The sequence below is a fragment of the Canis lupus genome, chromosome 18 (genome assembly GCF_011100685.1).
Source record: "Canis lupus familiaris isolate Mischka breed German Shepherd chromosome 18, alternate assembly UU_Cfam_GSD_1.0, whole genome shotgun sequence".
Lineage (NCBI taxonomy): Eukaryota > Metazoa > Chordata > Mammalia > Carnivora > Canidae > Canis > Canis lupus.
In genome coordinates, this window is record NC_049239.1 from 30,482,603 (window position 1) to 30,489,590 (window position 6,988).

The window sequence follows — 6,988 nt, forward strand, 5'->3', positions numbered from 1 at the left end:
AATTTAATGTTGAAGTATTTGCAAGCCTACTTAGCCACAGACCAAACCTCATCTTCCAATGGCTTTATCAGTAACAGATGAAATGTGTTCTAACTGAGCATGAGCGAGAGAGAAATGCTCAAAAAATAGCACTGTCTAAATCAGTAAAATAATTTGTGCCCTCACTGAGTTTTATAAAATTTTAATTGCATGTACCTGACATTATTTCAATGTTAAGATAATTAAATGAGTAACACATATTCCACCAACTTCAAGAATTATAGTCTGGGGGAAAATGAGCATATTTCCAGACATTCGAATTATATAACATTAGTACTATATGAGAAAATTAGTGATTTGCCAACCTAAGTGATCACCAGAGCCACTGGGAAATGTCTAAAGACTAAAGAATCCTTATTAATAATAGAGCTACTCAGTCAAACTTTCTGGGGGTGGAACTCAGTACCTTAATCTCTTTTGTTTGCCTGTTTGTTTATAAGCTAACCATGTGATTCTTATTATCAACACCTTCCCAAAGTTCAGAAAGTATTAATCCAATGCCCTACCATGGTCAAAATCTAAGACCTCCAATGATTGGTAACACTTCCAGTAACAGACAACTCACAGTACTTTGAGAATTATATAATGAGTTATTAAACAGTTCCCACCAAAGTACTCATTTCCACCGAGACGTTGATTGGTCTCACACATAACATAAATATGTTCCTGCGAAGTAAAGAAATGTAATAAAGCCTAAGTGCCAATTTTGCATTGCTTTCTAGTTTCAGAGGCTATCAGCAAATTATGTATTTTGAATATTTATAAATCCCTCTAGTGAGATAAATGTCTCTAAGCTTGCTTCCTTCCTTCCTTTCTTCTTACTTGTCTTCCTTCCTTCCTTTCTCTCTCCTTCCCTCAATGATTACAAAAAAGGTAAGAGTCCTGAAAACCTTGAGATTTTTTTTGCCATAAATACGGGATTTCTTCATTAACCAGAGCAAAGTATAGAACTCATCCAAAGAAAGGAAGAAAGATGGAAATGGAGGGAAGAAGGGGAAGGGAGGGAAAAAGAAATGGAAAAACATAGATCAACTATAGAGAAAAAATTGCAGAGTAGTATGGAGATCAGAAGTCAAAATCATCACTGGGTTAGGAACTACAGGGATTAATGGCTATGATTCTGTGGTTGACCATCTTTATCAAATTTACCTTCCTTCTTTCCTGGAAGTATGAGAGTTTTACACAGTAAGTGACCCATTATAAAGTGACCCATTATTGAGCAGCCTGGGGGGCTCAGTACTGCCTTCAGCCCAGGGCCTAATCCTGGAGTCCTAGGATCGAGTCCTGAGTCGGGCTCCCTGCATGAAGCCTGCTTCTCCCCCTGCCTGTGTCTCTGCCTCTCTCTCTCTCTCTCTCTCTCTCCTCTCTGTGTATTCTCATGAATAAATAAATAAAATATTTTTAAAAAATAAAATAAAATAAAATGACCCATTATTAAAATTATTGTTTTTTTTAAATTGGTTTATAACCATTTTACTGTAATTGAGCTTTATATTTTTTAATTATATGTATATTCATAATTTAACTTATATTATAATTTATATATTCTTTCTACGTGGTATATAGATGTACTACTTATAATTTAATTTACTGAGTTGTTCTTTTGATTAAGCTCTAGACAAAGCAAAGATATTGTTCTACATATGGCTAGCTTATTTTTTCGGTAACTGCTTTTATTGGTTCTGTATATCAAATTATTGTTTCCTAGGGCATGGAGTAATACTTCAACTTGTTTCAGACTTTTCTTTCAGAAGTTGCATTGTGTCCAAATCAGTGGCTTTTCTGTAATATGCCCCATAAATAGTACATCTGGAGTGCAGAAGCAGCCCTGAAATTGCACAACGCATCTCTCCCCATTGGATTTACAGGATACTTAGGAGAAAAAAGAATGTGTGTTCCTTAGTAGAGAACCCATCTGTGTGGACACCAGGAAGGAAAAGGAAGTAGAAGGCTGGACTAAGATACCCACAACTTGTATTAATCCATCACCAAATGGAAAGATAAATTTCTTATAAAATTCCAGAGGATGTAGCACTAGCACCTTTCAAAAAGGCAAGGACAGATTAGCCTCAGAAAACATGACTGACATGTATGGTTTACCAGTTCCCACCTCTGAAATTTCCTCAAACTGTCAACTATGAGCCATTGGCTAAGTGTTTCTTGGCTGTGAGTCCTAAGATTTCTTGATGCTTTGGTTTCTGCAACTGCTGCGTACACCAGGATCTATCTTTTTCAGTCTCCTGGCTTCTTGCACTAATAACATAGTCTCTGGATCCCTGGGTGGCGCAGCGGTTTGGTGCCTGCCTTTGGCCCAGGGCGCGATTCTGGAGACCCGGGATCGAATCCCACATTGGGCTCCCAGTGCATGGAGCCTGCTTCTCCCTCTGCCTGTGTCTCTGCCTCTGTCTCTCTCTCTGTGACTATCATAAATAAATAAAAATTAAAAAAAAATAACATAGTCTCCTTTTGTCCTTTCTTCCCTTGAATGTTGGCCAAAATTGAGACTAGTCCCTTTATTAAGCATTATGACTGGGCAGCCAACACAGCAGTATTTAATTTTTTCACTGTCTCTCACTAGTTTGTCCAAAACTTATTACCTGCTGCTAAGATTTGAGCAATAGTCTGCCCTGGCCATTCTATCACCTCCTCTTTAACTTAGGATTGGGTAGTCAACAAGAATGCCCAGGCTAAGTTTGCTAAGACTAGAGTGAGATTTCGATCTGTCCCCTACATTTTATGCCAGGGAATTTTGAGAAACCCCAGTGAATCACTTGATGGAAATCAATGGGGGGACTCACCTGACTTGTGGGAAAGCCCTCTGCAACCTCCCTCGGCTCACTCTAAGCAGAAAGTGAGTATTCAAGTATTGCCATCAGCAGCCCTTCTCTGTGGGTCTCTACTTGTGGGAAAGCCCTCTGCAACCTCCCTCGGCTCACTCTAAGCAGAAAGTGAGTATTCAAGTATTGCCATCAGCAGCCCTTCTCTGTGGGTCTCTACTGTAGTTGTGGGGAGGAGCAATAGTGGATAGCTGGCTTCCTTGGCCACAACACCCTTCAGGGTGCAGACCTTCTGAATTCTAATATATTTGTTCCCTCAAAGAAGCAAAGTCTTTTGGTTATAGTAGCCAGAGAGCATCTTCTTGGGTGGAGTTATAAGATAAATACATGCTTCTGGGTATTTTGTAAACTTCTGGGCACAGGAGAAAGTTGTCTTTACAGGATCACTATCAGCTGACAAGGAAGGCATGTGGATAGCAGGGTAGCCCTGGAATTCTTCACCGGCTTGAGCTTTGCTAGTGACCCACACAGGAAGGGCTCATTTCCCTCATAGTAAGATAAGAAGAAGGTAAAATATGTGATACATTGGTTTTCTTCCCAAGATTCAGCTTAACAACTGGTCATTTTCTAAGAGATCACTGCAGCCAATCCCCATCTTCATAGAGGAACAGAGTTTGTTTTTGTTTTGTTTTTTGTTTTTTTTTTCAAATTGAAGTTCTGAATTATTCTCTAACTTGCTTCTTTATCATGTGTGCTCACCCGGCTATATGGTGTGTGTATGAGAAGGAACTCTTGGAGTCAGAACTTGGGTTAAGACGTGAAGTGACTCAAGGCTAGACCATAAGGCACATAAACCTGTGTCTTCAAACACAGCAGGTAATTCATTACCAACTAAAGAAACTGTGCCCTCAACCATCTTTTCTTTCTAAGATTTATTTTATTTATTTGAGAGAGAAGGAGAGCAAGTTGGGGAACGGGCAGAGGGAGAGGGAGAGAATCTCAAGCAAACTCCCCATTGAGTGCAGAGCCCAACACAGGGCCCAATCCCATGACTCTGAGATCATGACCTGAGCCAGCCAGGTGCCCCTCCTTTGTCCCTCTTTAAGGGAAGTCCACTAATGAAGGTAATCACCCATCTAAAATATCATCACCTGCCCCTTATCTGGAGTCAGTTTTAGCAGGAAGAGATAAAACGTGCAGGGGGAGCAGGACCAAGAACAGCAGACAAAAGAGGAAGAGGAGGAAGGCTCTGTGAAAGACAAAATGCATTTTATTCTGCATCTTCTCCTCTATTTTTCCCTCCCTCATCCTTTTCTTCTAGATTTTCAAGTCAGTCTTAACTTTTTGTTGTTGTTGTTAGAGTGATGTTTATCCCATATATATCAATAATCCATTTGCTTGGAAGGAGGCCTCAACAATATGTTAATTAATCCAGATTAAAAGAACGGACCCTAGCACTGCAAGATTGGGTTTCCAATTACTCATTTGAGACGTGAAAGAAAGATATTAGCTTGAAGGGAAAGATCAGTATGCAACATTTCTGGCTTTCCAAACTTTCCAACCATATAATGATCCTGTTAAGAGTCTGGAGCCCAAACTCCAGAACAACACATGCTTATTCAATAGTAAAATCTCCAATTTGGAATTCAGCTGATATTCCAAAAGAGAAGAGAGCTACCAGGAAGACTCCTTATGCACAGGGTGCCTTACTAGTGTGTGGCCATAGACCTTTAATGGATCTGCTCATCGCAGGAACTGTCCTTATTGTCAGAATTGTTGGGGAAATATTGCTAAAATCTCCTTCCAATCCAGAAAACCTCTCCATCAAAGTAGAAAAGATTAAAAAAAAAAAACTTTTATTGTTGAATATTTCTTAAATCAGAATGTGATGTACTTTACAAGCAATCCACTAAGTGTTGTCAAGAAAGAAAGGTCACTTTCTTATGGAGCAGAGCAGACACAATCCACATGCAAGTTTTGAAAATAAACAATGACTAACCTCAAATGAGAGGGCTTGGGTTTGTCACATGTAGCTCATCTGAAATTTACTGGGTAGTTGGGATAACTATTTGTGATAGCTAATCGGCTTTATCTAAGGGAAGAAAAATCTTTCTCATATCTTTATAATATAAAAACAAGAGGTAGTTTTACAATTTGGAGCTATTCATCCCCCAAAGTTAGGTTCCTACTTTCCCACAGAAACCGAGAACTGTAGAGCTATCTTCCTTGATGTTTATATTTCAAATTGATGGCTCCCCAGGTCCTTGAGACAGACATTCCTGCATCTTAATGTTAACCAGAGGGTTATATGGCCTTAAAAAGATTTATATTCATTTTGAAGGGTGGCAAAATAATTTAGAATTACAAATTTTCAGAGGATATGCTCTAAGAAAAAGAGGGGAGGGAGTCTCTTCCCTTATTTTCAACAGGAACAACTAAGCCTCTTATTTTTATTTGTATTTGCCCTTATCTAGTTAAAAAATACTTATTGTCCCCAGCCTCAAATCTTGAAACTATTCACTAATATCTTCCTCTAAAAGCTTCACAGTTTTAGCTTCAGGGTTAAGTTTGCAAAGCATCTTTAACTTTTGTGTATACTGTGAGGTAGCAATAGATTTTTTTTTCCCCCACAAAATAACCATTTATTTCAGTATCATTTGATGAAAATACTTTTTCCTTTCCCCCATTGGGCTGCTCTGGTGTCTTTTTTCAAAAACTACAACTACAGTACAAGTAGGGGTTTATTTTTTAAATTTCTAATAAACACTATTGATCTGTTTGTTGATTTCCATGTTATCTTTTCTTTATAAATTTATCTCACTTTTGAAGATTTTTTAAATTAATTATTTGCAAAAGAGGGAGCATACGGGAGAGCCCGAGAGGGGGAAGGGGCAGAGGAAGAGGGAGAAACAGACTCTGCAGTGAGCAGTGAGCCCCACAAGGCCTGGATTCCAGGACCCTGAGATCATGACCTGAGCTGAAGACAAATGCTTAACCAACTGAGCCGCCCAGGTGCCCCAATCTCATTTTTAACTTGGATACCAACACAATCATCTGACACAGAGGGGTAATGAGGCTCTGTTTTTCTTGTGAGGAGATTAAAGATACACAAATTGAAGGGATTTTTGCAGAACCACCCAGTGAGAGTCATGATGGAAGAACTGGCTTCAAATTTGCTTTATGCTGAAGTTGATATGACAATATGCTTCCTACTGATTCATGTGGTTTAGTGAGTCCCAGTAACAGAGACACGGATGCAGGGCCGGGGCCTGCACACATGTGCAGACCAGTGTTTTACAAATTTACTGTAGGGCTGTCATACCTGGAAATCTTAGGATTTCCTCTGGAATTAATGGGATAAAGAAATATTATACTCACATGTTGTCTTGGCACAATTTATCCAGGACTGAAGAACCTATGCAGGTTCTAGGCGCCAGCTGACAATCTTAGGGCTTCACTCACATTTTCTATAATCTGCCCAGCCCAGTTTCATATAATGCTCTGAATTACTTTTTGAATTTATTTTTTACATTAAATTCCAGAAATGTCTCTGAGATTCCATAAAGTGTCCTTTCAAATGTATGCAACTTAATATGTTATTTTTTTCTTTACTTTGTCTTCTCCAAGTATAAATCGTTGATAACGTCTGCTCCTTAAATCCTGCACTGACATCCACGGACTCCTTAGCAGGTAGACTAGGGTATTTCAAACACGACACACGGTGCATTGGTATATTTTATGGCACTAATTCTTATTCAGTAAACAATACACATTCATGTTTTTTTTTTTTTTTTTTAATTTCTTCCTCACTAACAAAAAGTAGAAATGTATGATGTTCTGAGACTCCATTAACTGGTCTCAATTTAAGCTGGCCTCATGAAACAGCCTCAAGGATATTAGTGTTTCTAGATCACAACCTAAGTATTCAAGAGTCCTGCAGGTTTTTTGTTGTTGTTGTTGTTGTTGTTGTTGTTCTGTTTTGTTTTTTTAGTCCTTCCTTCCACTCTTTGGTGGAAACATGTCCTCCTTGGGAACATGACTGGATGTAGCCTCAATAGTGGTAAGAATTTACTGCAACAGATAGAACTCCTTTGTTGCTCTCCATCCACAAAAATGCAAGTTCTAAAAAAAAAAAAAACACAGTTGTTATTGCTTCATGCCACCTATTGTGT